We start from the raw sequence: 19,372 nt of genomic DNA on the forward strand, positions 1-19,372 counted from the left end.
ACACTGAATGATTTCGAAATATAAGTCCTTAGGTAGACCTAGGATTTGCATTGTACAAACGTAATGTTAGAAAAATTTCCTTTCTGATTTTTTTTCTTTTAAGATGTCTCTTAGAATGCCTTAATTTCTACTTCGTGTTTGATGCGAATTCCTTCCTTTGTTTTCTCTGTCCCTGATAGAATAAACATAATTAAATCTTACTTCAGGAGACTCTCCAACTCTACCTCTTAGGAGGCTGGTACTGGGGGAGCGGGTATATATTACTCAGCAACGGTAAGGAAAGAACCGCCTGTCTTTGGTGGAGCAATAGCACAGAAGTGTTATTAATTCTTCTCAACTATCTGACCAAGAACACGCACTATTTCATAGAGAAATCTGGATTTTTCCAGGTTGTTGGAGTCAAGGGATTATCAACAGCTGATTTCTATTTTGAACATCATCATTATTATTATTATTTTATTTCAGTCTAAATTCTCTTCATCAATTCAACCATTTTTGAAACGTTTTAGCAAGTTCTCTCTACTTTAAATCTCTAATTCAACCTGTCAGACTAATTGTTTTATTTCTCTTCCAAAATGTTCTTGATTTCATATTTTTTATTGGTTTAAGCCAATTTCCACTGGTATTTCCTGGTATTCTGGTTTGTATACTAAAACCGGGTTTGCTTTATTTTTCAATGTGTTGTTCTTCTTTATGTCCCTTGCATTCTTTTCTCCTTGAAACTCTGCCTCCAGAACTTAGCTACTGGAACATCCACCACACTTTACATTAGGATTCCCTTTCTTTTCAGACATTACCTATGTTGGAAGTTCACTCAGGCAATATCTCTCCACGATTGCCCTATTTTTGTTAAGCTCACCTTTCCTAGAATTCCAACATTTATTTTTATGTTTATCATTTTTGCATAGGCTACTTTATATTGTTTTTCTATTGTGTATGTATGTTTTTTGAGCTACAACTGGCAGTGCTAAGGGGTTACTCCTGTCTCTGAATTCAGGAATCACTCCTGGCAGTTCAGGGTAACAATATGAGATACTAAGGATCAAATTCAAATTGGGCATGTTCAAGGCAAGCACCTTACCCGCTGTACTCTCTCTCTGGTATCTGTGCATATGTTTATGTACTATACTAGACTCAACTTTTAAGGAATTATACTATTTTTTAAAATTTTCTGCCCACAGTACTTAGATAAGTATTTGAAATTTGTATGGCCATTTATGGTCAGAAAGCAATATCCTGAGAAATGAAATCGTACTATTATATAGAGACCGTGTATATGTGAAAATTTATTTCTCATTTGTCAGGTAAGGAATTTTTGTAAATATACATGAATACAAAGTAGAAAATGTGGAAAAGGAAACATTTGTGTACAATGGGTGACCTCCAAACATATTTTGTTCTTTATAAGCAATATCAAAGGAACAGTATTTCAGAAATGGGCCTATGTAATTCTCTCAGCTTGAAAAATACTGAGATTTTTAAAATTTTATATATTTTCATGACACATATAACTTCTCTTTAAAATCTGTTATTCACTTTTATTTAATTATCTATTGGTATTATGCTGCTTTACATTGACTATCACTGATAGTTTTAATTCATGTTTCTCCTGACTAAGAAAGAGCTAATTATTGCAATCACTTGATGACAACTAGTGTAAAAGTAAATCGATTGTCATATTCCCACCCTCTGGGCTTCAAACTACATTATTCCTTGAAGCTACTTTTTACTTGAAAGATAGTGTCATCATAGTTTCAGATAGAAGATTTACACAGATTTTATTTTTATGCTCTATGTTGAGGCATCATCCCAATATGACATCAAAGTTTGTAATTTATGAAAATTGATAAAAACAGTCCATACGATAACAAAAATTAGCAATCAATAAAACAAAAATAAAACCTGTTTAGTACTATAAGCTATAAATTTGAAAGTGTTTGGCATGCATTATTATAAGTGAATCATGAATGTCACTGTAAAGAAAAATCTTTCCACTTTGACATTATTTTTTATCTACATTATGAGTATCTCTCAAAGTTTCTTGGTGAGTTTGCATAGTAAGTAATAAGATTTACCTGCAAATTTACATATATGTCAATACCGGTAACAGCTCAAAAACTAGACATAATGCAAATCTACTTATTTTGAAAATCTTTACATAGGATACTTTTAAAATGTGTTATTCTTGTTTTATGGTTTCTTAATGCCTGTCTAGATGAGAGAGTGATATTGGACTTTCTTAATCTAAATAGTAAGTTTCTTCCTTAGATATTTGTTTTTCTACATTTTAATTGAAATAAAGCTGGTTGATAAGACAATATGATTTAGTCGTACAATTATGCAGTTACTTACAACATATGTTACCACTTATACCTGTAACTGAATGGATTACTAATATTCATCTAATTCTGTCCTTTGTATATTTCCCTCCTATAGATACCTCAGTTTTGTGGCCTGGATTAGTTTTTTTTCTTTTTGGGTCATACCCGGCAATGCTTAGGGGTTACTCCTGGCTCTACACTCAGGAATTACTCCTGGCACTGCTCGGTGGACCATATGGGATGCTTAGGATTGAATCCAGGTCGGCCACATGCAAGGCAAATGACCTACCCACTATATTATCACTCTGGCCCCGGCCTGGATTAGTTTTTATGTTTTTCTGCTACTTGCTTTGTTTTGCTATAGAACACATATGAAAGAGATTGTACATTTTCTCTTTGTCACTTATCTTGCTTAGCTTGACTCCATCCATTTTCATTCATGTTTTAGCAAAAGTCAGAATTTTATCTTTTCTAATGGCTGAGTAGTATTCCATGGTACACATATAGCTCCCATCTGTTAGTGGTCACTTGGAATATTTACAGATTGTGGCTATCCTACATACCACTCCAATGGATAGAAGTGTGCAAACTAGTGCATTGGGTTTCTTCGTATAGATACCAAGGGGTGAAATTAGCAGATCACACTGTATTTATACTTTTAATTTTTAAATAAATCTCCATATCATTTCCCATAGAGGCTATATCAATATCAATTTATATTACACCAACAGTGAATGAGGATTACTTTTTCTTCACATTTGTTGTTTCTGTTTTTTTTATATAGGCCATTCTCAGAGGTTGGAGGGAAAAAAATCAGACCATTTGCATTTGCATTTCCCTGATAACAAGCAGAAAATTCGCATTTTTATACAACTGTTGGTCACTTGTTTGCTTTCCTTGGTGGAATGTCTATTTCGAACTTGTCATTTTGTGTGTGTGTGTATACATTGTCAGGGGTCAGGGACAAGTATGCTCCAAGTGGTGTTCAGAAATTTCCAGGAATCTTACAGGCAATTCTCAGCCAACAATGCTAGAAATTCAGTACAAGGGCCCAAGAGTTTAGTGCTGCACAGTCCTTCAGGACACTGAGGACACCCTGGTGGTGCTGGGAACTTCCTGTACTGCACATGGTGATACTTGGGGTGCATTGAATTGCTAGAAATTAAAACTACTTCAGTGCATATGAGTCTGAACTTCTGTATTATCTACTGGTCCCATTTCTCATTTTATATGGAGCTTATATAATTTAAAAAAAATATATTGTTGTTATTGTTTGGCTATATCCAAACTTCTTCTTCTGGCTCTAAACTCAGAGCTCCCTCCTGGTAGGGGTCAGTTTTATTCTGGCTTTGCACTCAGAAATCCCTCCTGGCAGGGCTCATGTGGTCCTGTATGGTGCAGGGGGTGAGGAGGACAGTGAACCAGAGACTGTTGAATGCAAAACAAGTGTCTTACCAATTGTATTATATCTTCAACCCCTTTTTGGATATTTCTTTTCTTGTAGAGATTTTAGTTCCCAATTTATATTTACTATGAATGCATATATAACTTACTATGCATGCACATATATTTATCAGATGTATGATGTGTGAATATTTTTCTCCTATCCAATAGATATCTTCTCATTTAAATGGTAGGCTCTTTTTTCCAGAGGCTTTTCAGATTTAAAAAATTGAATTTGTTTATTATTGTTAGTCAAATAGCAAATGCACCATGCAAGTCAAAATCATGGAATGTTTGCCTGCATTTTATTCAATGCATTTAAGTGGTTCGGTTTTAACATATAAGTCTTTAATTCAGCTTGAGGTAATTTTTTAGTGCATGGTGTGGGATAGTGATTTCCTTGGTTAACATGTGGATTTCCAGTTTTTCCAATACCATTTATTGAAGGGAGTTGTCTGCTGTATTTGGGCCACACGTGGCTGTGCTCAGGGCTTTCCCCTGGGTTTGCTCTCAGGGATCTCTTCTGGTGGGGCTCAGAGGATCCCCTATGCTGTGCAGGGGATCAATCCTGGGTTTCCTATGTATCCTACCTGCAGTACTGGTAGTACTGTAAGGCCTCTGGAAGGAATTCACTACAAGTCAGCCTTCCCAATTTACATATGATGAAGGACAAAGAAAGGAAGTACCTGACACACATTAGTTTATCTTAAAATTCTAAGCATTTAATGCCAGACTTTGTGCTAACAAATTTATATATATATACACATATATAATCACATCTAAACTTCACAAAATTACACTAATATAGTATCTAGAATTATTTCCCATTTGTCAAATAAGTGACTCAAAATAGTTGACCTTTCCAGAATCAAAAGCTGCAAAATATTAGTCAGGATATAAATAAAAGTTTATTAGATTCTTAATCACAAAACTATACATGTCCAAAGTAATATGCAATAAATGCTTAGCAGAGCTTTAGTGTGTATTTAAATCTCTGTAATCCCAGCCAAGTGCAGTGATCTCTATGTGTGCACAAATTTGTATATATATGCACTCGTTTGGGTGTCTATTTGTGTGTGATATGCCATAATGTGTTCCATGGAACACCATCTTCCTTCTACAAAATAAAGATAGTGGAGGAAACTAATGGATATTTTGATGGTGGTAGTGTGCAGTGATTCTATATGTCAATACTATAATCCTAGATATTACTTCAATCTATATTACCTAAACATATAGGCATATAAGTATATTGCCTATATATACTCTAAACTATAATTAAATTCAAATTAAAAACTAAAACACAAACATAAGCAAAACCAAACAAAACCAAAATGTCTCTAATTTATCAGATTTCTTAGTCCAAATAGTTTAGACTTGGATTTACTTTTATGTGTTTTATTAAAATACAAGTTCAGTTGCAGGGTCAGAGTACAGTGGGTTAGGCACTTGTCTTGTACGAGGTTGACATGGATTTGATTCCCAGTATGCCATATGATTCCCCAAGCTTACCAGGAGTGATTCCTAACTACAGAGCCAGGAATAAGCTTTAAGCATTGCTGAATGTAACACAAAGACTTAATTTTTTTTTGTTTGGAAAAGGTAGCGTATTTAAACACATTATTTAAATAGATATACAATTCTACTTTTTATCTTACATTTTCAAGGGGAATTAATTTCTGTGTAGTGTAATACTCAACAAAATAAGCTATTTGAATTAGTTTTGAATTTATAGTTGAATCAATTAACCTAACATGAAATTAGTGCTGTCTTAAAATAATTACATTGAGTATACCATAAGCAGATTGGCATGGAAGCAAACATTGAAAATTCTAGCAAAATATATTCTGCATGGGTAGGGAAATAACAAAGGAAACATAAAAGGGCTTCTAAGGACTAGAATACATGAATGTAGAAACTCTGGGTTCTATTCCAGTCACCATTTAGTCCCTGGAGCACCACTGGAAGTGGTCCCCTGAACAATGAAATGGGAGTACATCCTGGCCAATGTTAGGTGTAACCCCAAAACACAACAAACATAAAAAAGTAATTGGAGAGGTTAATATATTCCTATGCTATCATTGACTCTGTGAAAACTTTGTGGTATAAATAAAATTTCAAGACAATAAATGAAACCTCAGTAAGCAAATAAGCCATCCATTTGCTGTTATCAAAATTGCCAGGAGTAGTGAATGACTTAGAACAAACTACTAAATAAGTGAGATATTATTATGTGCTGAATTTTACATCTGACATCTATAAAGAAATCTACAAAAGCAACTCTCCTGCGATCGTGGTCTCATATTTGCTGTAGAATCATTAAACATATTGTTGTCAGCATGGCAAAACTTCCAGAAAACATTTATATTTTCTTCCCTTTGAGTTGGAGGTGATTTATTTTAATAGTCTTAACATAGAAACATAAATATGTGACTTACATGCCTCATGTAGGCACTTTAATTCTTGTAGACAAGCATTTATACAAGATGTCTGCCAAAGGTCTTATGAGCAATAAGACTAAGAGCTAAGACTTCAACCGTTATTATCTGAAGGCTGTACCCTTAATTACCAGGTCATAGTTTAGAGAGAATGGAGTTTGTATTTTTTAATGTGTGTGTGATTTCCCTTTAATTCATCTCTCTGAGCATCTGGAGTTTATGGCACTTTTTCCTGAGTGAAGAAAAAGTATTTTTGAAAGTCTGTATTTTTAGAGTGATGGATCCTTGTGTTGACCTCTACTAACTTCAGTGACAGAATAAGATGTAGTATTCAGCTATGCTGATACAAGGAACAGTGAGATCATGTAATTTGCTGAAAACTGATTGAAACTGGAAGATACATTGAGGGAAGTAAGCCAGAAGAAAAATAATTTCACAGGATGATCTCAGATGTCTTTGGTATATAGAATAACTGGATGAGGAAATGTATTGTAAAGGGGGCATACCTAGATAATCCTTTACCCCAGAGTTTAGAGAGTAGGAAAGAATAGGAAAGAAATCAAGTGCGGAAAAGAGAAAAGAAAGGGAAATAATGGTTGAACAAGGGTTAGGGCATTAGTTATACGGGTGATGTGGAAGAATACTATAGCTATATAGGTAAAGCACAGACTCAGTATCACTGAAAATATATCTAAGCAGCAATCACCAGAACTTTGTAATGTGTCTGTTAAGTTGTTGGGGTATAGGATAGGGGACTGTTGTTGAAAGAGGGAGGGAACGGAATATGGGAACACTGGTGGAGGGAAGTTGAAACTGGTGGTGGGATTGGTATTGAAATATTATATGCCCCAAACTCAGCTATCAATAACTTTGTAAATAATGGTTCTTTAATTAAACTAAACTTAATGAAAAAAGTTTTAAAACGTATTGAGTGGCAGTAGACATGTGGAACATGAATACAGCATTACTTGAAAATTACCAAGGAAAATTACCATGTGAGAAAATATTTAGTGTGTTTTGTGAAAAGATACCTTATAATTTTTTAATTCCACTAATATAGTCCTTTACATATTTCTTTATAATTTATTATGTTTTCATATATGTTTGTTCTATCAACAAAATACCTGTAATACTTATGAAAGTAATTAACTGATAACTATTTTCCATATAGTCATAACCTTTCTTTTCCCTAATTTGTTTTAAATGTATTGATGCTGAGTTAATATTAGTTAACAAGAGTGCAGATGTTTATAGGTCCTAAGAGTAAATGTTATATCACCAATCAATCTATGTCAGCATTCCTATATCCTTCCACCACAGCCCGTTTCCAACTGCCCATGGAAACTCAGTTCTTGATCAGAGTGTGAATATTTTCACGAAACATTGTTTTCTTGCTTCGTTTCTCTGTAGTCAAGATGTGAATGAAATAATCTTGTTTTCTATCTTTCTCTTTAATACTTCATTTGCTTAGCATGCCACCTTTTAGTTATATCCATGTCACAGCCAAAGGCAGCATTTCATCTTATCCAAGAGCGAAGTATTATGTCAAGATCCCACTCTCCACTCCTTCTCTCTAGATAATATATACATACATATAATCACTCAGTTATTATAGATCTGCATATATATATAGTTATGTACATCACTCTGTCATGACACCCTGTGATATGTGGTTAATCACATGAGTTGTTTCAAGATTGTAGCTATTCTAAATAGAATTGCAGTTAACTTAGGTGTGCTGTATCTTTAGTAATTAGTGTTTTTTGTTCTTGGAGTATTTATCTAGAAGTGGAATTGGTGGATAACATGGTATTTTACTTTTATTATTTTTTAGTATCCAGGTTGTTTTCTGTGGAGACTGGGCCAATATACATTCCCAACAATAGTGTATGAGTATTTCTTTTAACAATTATTGTTTATGTCCTTATAAACAAAGCTCATCTCATTTATTTCTTATCATTTTAATTTGCATTTCCCTGACAATAATTATGAGTATTTTCCTGTGGCTGTTGGCTACTTGTATGTCTTCCTCAGTAAAGTATCTGTTTATTTCTCTGCATTTTATGTTACTTTTTTATTTTGGGTCACACCTGGTTATGTTCAGGGATTATTCCTGGCTCTGGGTTCAGGGATCACTCCTGTTAGTACTCAAGGTATCATATGTGATGAAAAAAACAGATCCTATAAGGGCAAAGCAAGTACCTTCCCTGCTGTACCAGCTTTCTGGCACTCTTCTCCATATTTCTGATGGGATTTCTTGTTTTCTTGAGGTTTATGAGTTCTGTACATATTTTGTATATCATCATTTTCTCATATTTATAGTGTGCAAATATTTTTGTTCATTCAGTAGGATGATGTTCTTTGGTTGTAATGATGTCTCCTTTCAAAATAAAAAAAAGCTTTTTAATTTAACATAGCACTGTAGCACTGTTGTCCCATTGTTCATCGATTTGCTCGAGTGGGCACCAGCAACATCTCCATTGTGACTTGTTGTTACTGTTTTTGGCGTATCGCATATGCCACAGGTAGCTTGCCAGGCTCTGCCGTGCGGGCTCGATACTCTGGGCTCTCTGAGGGATGGAGGAATCGAACCCAGATTAGCCGCATGCAAGGCAAACACCACACCTGCTATGCTAGTACCAATTATTTATAGCTATTCACTTTCCCTCCGGCCAATGGAATTAAAACACTGAAGACAACACATAAGTCAATATTATGGAATTTTTTGCCTGTGTTTTCTTCTATGTTTGTTATTGATTTGAATCTGATAGGTAACTCAATCTATTTTGAGTTTATGTTTATAATTGTATGAGATAGTGGTCCAATTTTATACTTTAGCCTGTGACAATCCAGTTTCCTAATATAGTCTATGGAAGACATTTCTATATCCTCACTTTATGATATTGTCATTTATAAATTATCTATATATCTGAGGGTTTATTTCTGCTCTGTCATTTCTATTCTATTAGTTTGGATACGTGCCTTTTAAACTTATATGGCAAGGGATAATTTTGATTTCTGTATTCCTTATATTTCTTTTAGTAGCGATACAGCATTTTAGATATTAATCTGTGACTAAATTGATTTCTTGGTTCTTGATTGATTTTGATGCCATATAAATGGTACTGTTCTCTTGATTTCTTTTTGTAGCTTGGTGTTTTCATACAGAAATACAACAGAATTCCTTTATATTAATGAGTTATCTGCCATTTTATTAAATTGGTATACTGTTTATAACAGGTTTTTGGTTGAGTTTTTAGGGCTGTCTATGTAAGTTATCACATCATCTGCAACAACTGATAACTAGACATCTTTGCCAGTTTCTATACCAAAAAGTAATTTTTTGCTTGCTTAATTGTTGTGATGAGGTCTTCTAATGCAATATTAAATAATTGTGATGAGAGAGAGTTTTCATGTCATGTATTTTGCCTAATCTCTTAAAGGAAAAGCCATCACTCTTTCACCATTGACTATAATCTTTTTATTTTCTTTTTGAGTCACATCTGGTAATGCACAGGGATTACTCCTGGCTCTGCACTCAGGAATTACTCCTAGTGGTACTCAGGGGACCCTATGGGATGCTGGGATTCAAATCCTGGTCGGCTGTGCTATTACTCCAGCCCCCATTGACTATAATCTTAACAATGAGTTTTGCAAAAGGTCTTTCCTGTACTGAAACATGTTCCTTCTACCCTCATATTTTTAGCCTTTTGTCATAAATACATAATGAACATTACCAAAGACTTTCCATGAGATAAACTCATATGTTTACCACAGGTGGTAAACATGAGTTTATATTTCCTTTTGTTGATGTGGAATTTCCCAAAATGTTATAAAATGTTATTTTATTAAAGCATAGTGAGTTACAAAGTTACTCATAGGTGGATTTTGACATATGATATTCTATCACCAACTCTAATGTTAACTCCAATGTTAACTTCCCTCCACCAGTGTTTCAGGTTCCCTTTCCTACCTGCCCCACACCTCCACCCTGCCCCAGCCCCAATCAGCCATCTTGATGGGCATCTTTTAAAATTTTTTATTTTATTTTTATAAGATTGTTCACATAATTTCTACATCCAACATTTCAACACCAATCCCATCACCAATACACCTACCCACCACTATTATTTCAAATTTTCCCAACTACCATCCAAGACTCCGCAAATTGCAGGCCCTAAATAATTTATTTTGTATTGCTTGCTATGAATACTTATCTAAACGTGATCAAAAAAGATTTTCTTAGAAGAAAGTGTGTGAAGATTGTTGTATCTAACCCTGGGTCCGTTGAGCCATTGAGCCCTTGTATAAGAGTTTACTAAGATGTTATTACAGGTTGAGACTTATACGATTTTACTTTTTAAATTGAGATTGGTTGCCTTCTACCTTGCATTCTATCCAGTGTGTGCTACTCCTGGTATATCAGTGGTATATAGTATGAGATATCGTGTGGCCACAAATGTGGTGGTGTGCTCCAGTAAAATTTTAAATTGTAAAATTTTAAATAAGGTGATAGAGTTGGAGTTAAATTCTTAACTGGATTGTCATTTTGGGGTCTGAGGCATCTCTGCAGCTTGTTGATCTCTTACTAGATTTATTTGTGAGTCTCTGTATCATGGCCAATTAATGAGGTTATATGGCTCCAGGGGTAGTTTGTGGGCATGAATGCCAGGCTAATGGAAGAACAGAGGTATGTGGGGAGATCACCCAGGCCACTGGAAGAACAGAAGTATATTGGAAGATCACCCATCTCCAACTCCATGAGAGCCTGAAGATTTTAGCCACCAAACCTGGGTACACTAGTTTTTCAATAGATTGATTCATGGATGAGCCCTATGAAGATTGGCTGTGAGCATGGGACAGATAGGGTTCTTGAGGTTTTTGGCTGCCAGGGCTTTGGTTGGGTGGGTGGTAGGACTTAAGATGGGTCTCTTTTAAGTTTGATTGTTAAATTTTGGGTCCCATGATATTCCAAGACCAAAAACCCCAGTATACCTCCCACCCCCACCCCCCACCCCTGCCTGTATAACTGATAAATTTCACTTCATTTTCTCTTTACCTTGATTAAATTCCATATTTCAACACAAAACTCACTATTGTTGTTGGAGTTTCCCCCCCAAAAAAACAGCCCTACTGACCAGGAAGCATTTGATAATTAGTTTTGCATTGCTGAGAATGAAGAGATATGATTTTAGGATTTCTGTATTTTAGTATTTTAGTAATTAAGTCCAGGGAGATTTATGTTAGAAATTGCATAATTTCCCTTCCTGGGGCAGTATGGGGCAATGGCTTAGATCACAGTCTAGAGACATGGCTGCAAGCAGTTTCTGGGACCAAAAGTAGTCTATCTGGCCTCCCGATCGTGGTCAATCAGCAGCAAAGCGACCGCACCCAAGTGTGTCTGCTTGGGTTGAGTCTCAGCAGATTGCGAGCCGGTATTGGCCCCGGCTCGAGGCTGCCCAAGCATCCTGCTGTTCCAAGTACATAACTCTCTATTTTTTTCTCCTTCCCGCACCACCAATTTCATACCTGCTTATAATCCTCATAATATGGCGGATGCCACACCGCTTCTCCCCGAAAAAGGAAAAAAAACGAGAAAGAGATATTTCCCCTCATCTGCCGGCATGGGGCAATGGCTTAGTTCACAGTCTAGAGACATGGCTGCAAGCAGTTTCTGGGACAAAAAGTAGTCTAGTTGGCCTCCGGATCCTGATCGATCAGCATTAAACCGGCCACTCTTTGTGACCACCTGGATCGAATCTCGGCGGAGCGTGCACCGGTATCAGCCCTGGCCCAAGACTGCCCAAGCGTCCCGCTGTTCCAAGTACATAATTTTTTTCTTTTTTTTTTCTCCTTCCCGCACCACCAAGTTTGTACCTGATTAATAGACCTCATAATATGGCAGACGCCATGCCACTTCTCCCCGAAAAGGGAAAAAAAACTGAGAACGAACATATTTCCTCTCTTCGGCCGGCATGGGGCTATGGCTTAGTTCACAGTCTAGAGACATGGCTGCTACTTTGATTACCTTCAATATTTCAACAAAAAACTCACTATTATTGTTTGGAGTTTTCCCCCTAAAGTCAGACCTGCTAAAACGGAACCATTTCACATTGCTGACACTTAAGAGATATTAGGTCACGTGGCCGCTGTCGCAGCTGTGCGGTTTTGGATTTCTGTATAAAGTTCAGGGAAAATTCTGCCAGAAATTGCATCACTGCAAGCTTTTACTTTCCTTTTGTGGTGCTCATAAGATGGAAAAGCCTGGAGAGAAACCCTTCCCCCCCTGGTGCCACATGGGGCAGTGGCTCAGTTCACAGTCTAGAGGCATTTCTGTGAGCTGCTGGTGTCCAAAGTAGTTTAGTTGGCCTCTGGGATCATGCTCGTGCAGCAGTGGAAAGGCCACACACCTGTGACAGCTGCGCTTAAATCTTGGCAAAGGGCGGGGCCGATACCTCCCCCCCCCACCCCCGGATCTCCTGCGCATCCCGCAGCAGCCAGCTGGTACCTCCATTTTGTGCTCAAAAAGCGGTGATCGCCATGCTGTGCCCGGAAAGGAAGGGTTGAGAGAGAGAAACCCTTCCCCCCTGGCGCCACATGGGGTAGTGACTCAGTTCACAGTCTAGAGGCATTTTTGCGAGCTGCTGGTGTCCAAAGTAGTTTAGTTGGCCTCTGGGATCATGCTCGTGAAGCAGCGGAAAGCCTTTAACTGTTTCTTTTTCATTGGGGTTGCCTCCCTGTCCTTCTCGTATTCCTATGATTCTTATGTTGTTCCTCTTGAGTTCATCCCCTGGGTCTCTGACTTTCCCTAGATCAATTTTGAGGACTTTTCCTACTGTATGTTGTTGCCTGCATGTTTTCTTCAGCTCATCTTCAAGCTCACTGATTCTCTCTTTGGCTGTTGTCATTCTACTGTTAAGGACACTCACTCTGAACCTCGTGGATTTGATGATAAGATTATAAGATTATCAGAGTTTTTTATTCCATCTACCAAGTCCTTTATTAATGATAGACTATTCTTTGTTAGATGTCTATTATTCAGCACTTTGGATATGTAGAGTTTTGCACTTTTGTGCATGTACAATTTCATTTGGAAAACCATCTGTGAGACTATAAGACCAACACCCAAGAATAGTAGAAATAAGTACCAGGAGGTTGTCTCCATGGCTTGGAGGCTGGTCTCTCATTCTGGGCAACTCAGAGAAGGGAACACCAAGTAAAATGTGATTGGAGGTCATGTGGGGGAAAGATGATGCGGGCCCAATATAGACTAGAGACTGAACACAATGGCCACTCAACACCTTTATTGCAAATCACAACACCTAATCAGAAAGAGAGAACAAAAGGGAATACCCTGCCATAGTGGCAGGGTGGGGTGGGGGGAGACAGGACTGGGGAGGGGGGGGAGGGATGTTGGGTTTACTGGTGGTGGAGAATGGGCACTGGTGAAGGGATGGGTTATCAAACTTTGTAAGGGAGAAACATGAGCACAAAAATGTATAAATCTGTAACTGTATCCTCACGTTGACTCACTAATTAAAAATAAACTATTAAATTAAAAAAAATAAAATAAATAAAAAAGAAAAACCATCTGTGAGATTTATGGGTTATATATATTAATGGGTTTATATTACATATAATTATGTTATATTCACTTTTCTTTTTATGGTTTTAGGATTTATCTCTATCTTTGATTTTCACCACTTCAATTATAATTTATTATATATCTGAGATTAGTTTGTTTTGTTTTCTGGCTACACCAGTGGTGTTCAGGGCTTACTCCTGCCTCTGCAACCACAGGCAAGGCAAACACCCTACCCACTTTACTATTTTTCCAACCCTACTTTCAGATTTTTCTTTTAATAATTTCAGTGTTATTGACCTTGATATCCATGTTTTTTCTCAATTATATAAGTGCTATGCTATCATTTTAAACATTTTTTCTTTCCTATTCTCTCTTTTCTCTCCTTATATAAAATGCATTATGATAATGCTTTTCTTCTTGGCATTGTCCCATCAATGCCTTCTGTTATCTTTATATAAAATTCATTTTTTCAATTTTATATGCTTTTTTAATTCCCTCAGCCTTACTCTGAACCTCGCAAATTTGATTCTAAGAATATTTTTGAAGTTGATTCCCTTTAATATGCCTTGTTTGCAGCTCAGTTACCGTAGTCTTAGTTTAATTTCCGTTTGGAGTTGTCCAATAATTTTACTATCCTTGCTGAAATTCTCTTTCACTAACTTCCTTATTTCAATATACATTACTAAGTTATTATTTTGAAGTTTTCACTAGGAAGTTTAAAGGGCTTTAATGTACTAAGTGTTCGTCCCCGACTTTTGTCTTCAAACACAATTACAGGTGAGTTAATTTTTTTCATTATGCTTTATGATACCTCAGGGCTATGCTAGAGATTTTATGTAACATCAATTATGTAGCATCTATTAGGGGTTCCCACTTCCAAGCATTGAATGTGTCTTTGTGCTTCTGTGTGCCTGGACAAGCTCTGTAGATTTGTGTGAATTTGAGCTGCTACAGCTACAGTAAAGCAGCCCTGCTGTCCTGTACAATGACACAGTGATTATGGTTACTAAAACCTAACAATAGCTGTGATATATAAGTTAGTTGCTGGAGCAAGATCACAGTGGATAGGGCATTTGTTGTGCATGCAGCTGACCAGGGCTCAGCCCCCAAAACTACATATGGTCCCCAGAGCCCTGCCAAGAATTATCTCTGAGTGCTGTGTCAGGAGTAAGCTCTGAGTATCACACGTTGTATCCCCCAAACCAAGAACAACATAAAAAGAACTCAAGTACAAAGTTACTGAGGAGCAAGTAGATGTCACAGCCATGAGGGGTTTACTGCAACAACTACACTGAGTTATATGCATAGCTACCTGGGAAGTTGCACTGGCCAGAAATGTGCAGGAACTCTAGTGCTAAAGTAATGGCATGAGGCCACCAAAAGGTAGCAGATTGAAGATCAAGATTAAGATGTGATAAATCTAAGTTTCAGTGTAGATTTTGCAGTGATTGCAGGCAGATACAAGACACAAGTTCTCCCTATTTGGTCCTCTTGGTTCCACATGTTGCCCTTATGTAAGGTGAAATCCGGGAAATACCTGGAGGGGCTTGAGAAACCATATGTGATACTGAGGACTCCAGCCAGTGTTTGCTGAATACAAGGCAAGAACCTTACCTCCTACACTATATCTCCAGCTATCTTTTGTCAATCATATGTTAATTTTAAATTTCAAAAATGGGGCAACAATTTAAAGAAATCTGTTGGGACTGCAAAAAAACACAAGAATAAGTATATTCTGCATTAGTTTGAACTTATACATTTGGAATAAAGCACTCAACATTGACTCATTCCCACCATTAAGAGTTATTCCGTAAAATCTGCATTAGGTATTAAAATAGTAAAACATTTTTATTTAAAATGTATAAGCTAATTTTTATCACAAAAAGTGTTTAAAAGTGCTATAGTTTGGTGTGAACTATTTTTTATTTTGTCAACTATTAGTACTTAAGACTAATTATATAACTATGAGTACTTAAGTACTTAAGACTAATAGTTGAAAAAAAAGAACTAATTGGATTAGTACTTAAGTACTAAAGACATTTATGAGCTCAGCATGATCTGTGATATGGATCCTATTTGCTTTTCTGATAGGGTTTAGTGCTTCCATTATTTATTAAATCCTTGCTACACAAAGTGTGTTTTGTGAAGTTGAAGCATAGCCATCGCTTGGAAACTTCTGAGAAACTGCGATCTCTGCCACTAATCAAAGGCTACTGAAATAGAATTTACATTTTAACAAGATTTATGGTCATAAAAAAAATCCCTGAATTCTGTTCATTTTTACATAGGAAAAGAAACACGTGATCAAAGTATTCTCTAATACACACCAGTTTTTCTCTATTCTGGAGTTTACATTTTTTTCATTGAAAGTGTGGTTATAATATGATTATAAAATTGTTAAAGATAGAGCAAATTTACTTATTTTGGTGAAATAATGTTACTATTCAAATACTTACCCTCACTACTCCATTTTTCAACAAATTATTGCAGAACAGTATTGAAGCATTTGGGTAACTGTTACTAACATCTGCAAGGGAAACTACATTAGTTTTCTATTTGCTGAAATAACAAAGTTGGTGTCATTAAACAATACATTTACTATCTTGTAGTTTTGGTTTTTAAATTTAAAAATAGACATTACTGGGTTAAAAACAAAGGTTAGCAAAACTATATAGTCAGATGATTCTATAATTGAGCAAAAGAATATGTTTCCTTAGGTTTCTAAGCTGCTAGAGGCCAATCAGATTCCTTAGGTTATGGCTTGCTAGTGTCATCAAAATTAACAGTGAATGATTAAGTCCTTCTCACATTGCATCACCATACATGTACTCTCCTGCCTATATCTGTCACATTTAAGAAATCTGTGACCAAATCTGGTGGGTCCACTCAGAAAACCTAGAATAATATCTTTATTTCATGGTCAATTTATCCAGACATTGAAATAGAGATAGTATTCTGAATTATTTGTATTCTTTATAAGAGTATTGAAATGTTTATTGCTTTTGCAACTTTACTTTTCTTTCTGATTACTTCACGTGTTCACATATACTTTTCTTTTGCTGTGGAACTTCATATGTTCACATATTTCCATTTTTAAGATGTAGACATCTCTGGCAGAGGTGAAAGTCCAGGAATGTACAGCCTTTTTGATAATAAAAAAATCAGCTTCTAATATGTCTTTTGGAATAAACAATTGGGCAATAGTATAGTTGAGTTGTCCCCAACACTGCCATCACCATATATACATACAGTAATGTGTTGAAGTTCTAAAATCTAGTATTGCGGAGTGTAATCTTATTTGAAAGCTGGTCAGTGCCTATGTAGTGAATTAAACTCAGATGAGGTTATAATAGAGCAAAATGAGCCTCTAATCCAGTATGAATGGTGACTTTCTAAATGCCCACTATGTGCAAGGAGAAAATTTGGATACCAGCATATGTACAGGAGGAATATAATGTGAATATAAAGTTGATCATTTACAAATCAAGGATAGAGAGATAGAGTGAGGATTTATTTTTTGCAGTCTTCAAAAGGAACCAAATATACCAACATCTTTATTTCAGACATCCAGCTTATAGAGCTACAAGACAATAAATCCCTGCCTAAGCCATTCAGTTTTGGGTATTGTATTATAACATACAGATTAAGCTACTTGGGATTGTCCTTTTAATTAATATGTAAGTATTGTTATCCTCAAAAGCACTTATTCATTAATTTCATAATATAATAAGCTATGTATTCAACAAAGGGAATGAATGCGTATTATAGAAATTATAACATACATTAAGAATTTTCATTAAGGAAAATTTCACTCAAGCTGCTCATCTTCAGCCTTTAGTTTATTCAGCTGTCAGATGAGATGATATTGTTCATTATATTTAAGGTATTTTAGGCTAAGGATGCTATCTTTAATGTGGACATTTTAATAATTATTGAAATAGTGAAATTTCATTAAAGATATTTCAAGATTCATTTATAAAAATTCTATTACTATTTTTACTAGGCTTAAAAAAGAATCAAATGCATATATTCAAATATATGTAGGCAAAGATCTCAAAGTCGTGTTAACTTTTCTTCAGGAAGTGACATCCTATTATCTGCTGCAGTTTATTTCCCAGTCAATTTTAACTTTAACCCTTGTAGAAATAAACACACTATTGAGAAACGACTTTGTTCTTTTGACTCTTTAAATTGGCTTAAGGCATATTCAGGGCACAGTAAATTAATATATACAATATGTTAATACAGTTAAAAAACTAATGAATTATCAGAATACATCATTGATAAATTTATATATTAGTAATGTTTAAGAGCAATGACTTGGAGAGGATTGTTTTGCAAAAAGTATTGCTCTATTATTTTTATTACTCAAAGCATATTGGAACAATGTATGTTTTTCCAATTCCTATTATTCCTAAGAAGTCTTTGGAGTCATTTTGTGAATGGTTTTCAGGTTAGTTAAACTAAATGTTAGTTGTAAAACAGCAATTACTGATTATTGTCACAATTAAGGCTGTAATAATATATTCTGAATATATGACCTGATTACCATCATTGGTATAATTATATAATACTCAGAAGATATTGGTTGTATAACACTCTCTCCCTTTGTGCATCATACCTACATGAGAATTGTTACTATGCAGGAAAAATGCAGTGCAGAAAAAACAATACAAATATAATTCTTCAAATATGTATATGTCTATGATTTGGCAATAAGTCTTCTATCTTTTTCTTTTTTTAAGCCAAAATTCATTATTTACTTCTTAGATTACAATAACCAGTGATAAATAATTTCTAAAGACCTCATTAACAGTAGGAGTAAGTAAAATACAGAAACATAAACTGAGTTTGAAACATCCATACTAAGAAAATCTCAAAATATTTCTGAGAGATTATTTTTGTGTGCTTGGTGGTTCTGTATTTTGCTTTCCCCCCACCCCTGCCTGTGCAGCTGATAAATTTCACTTTACTTTTTCTTTACTTTGATTAAGATTGATTCAATATTTCATCAAATGTCTTCTATATTAATTTCACAGGTAAAACGCAATGCCACTCAGATTGAGGTTTGGAAATCTCTACCTAGGTCAGGTCTACAAATTTTAGGAAAATTTTTCTCTTGTTGTATTTTTATTTTACTAGAAACTGGAAGGAAGTTGACATTGGTGATGGGATTGGTGTTGAATATTGTATGCCTAAAACCCAACTATCAATAACTCTGTAAATCATGGTTCTTTAATTAAAATTTTAAACAGAAAAGAAAAATCCACAATAGGCTCAGACAGTCTTCCCAACATATATTACAATGAAAATCCTCTTTTCTAATCATAAATCATAGTTGAATATTTGGTGAATTGGGGAAAATTACTTAGAGACCTAAGTATAAATGTTAGCAATATAGGAAAGATTATGTTTCTGCTTCATTTTTTTTAATGAAGAGGAAAGAAGGACTTTATGCCTATAAGACTTGGCTTATACTCCATTAGGATTTAAGATATTAAGCATTTTCTTTCTTTACATATATTTTATGTAAAATATTATTGAAAGGATACACTCTGTGCACTATTTGATTGATTAAATATAGT

At 35.3% G+C, this 19,372-nt stretch overlaps 1 protein-coding gene across 1 annotated transcript in view; it reads left to right on the top strand.

Annotated features, from left to right (window-relative positions):
* HDX (highly divergent homeobox) overlaps positions 1-19,372 on the top strand; it is a 224,018-nt gene that overhangs the window by 1,005 nt on the left and 203,641 nt on the right. The window lies entirely within an intron of this gene.

Source organism: Sorex araneus, chromosome X, assembly GCF_027595985.1.
Source record: "Sorex araneus isolate mSorAra2 chromosome X, mSorAra2.pri, whole genome shotgun sequence".
Classification (NCBI taxonomy): domain Eukaryota; kingdom Metazoa; phylum Chordata; class Mammalia; order Eulipotyphla; family Soricidae; genus Sorex; species Sorex araneus.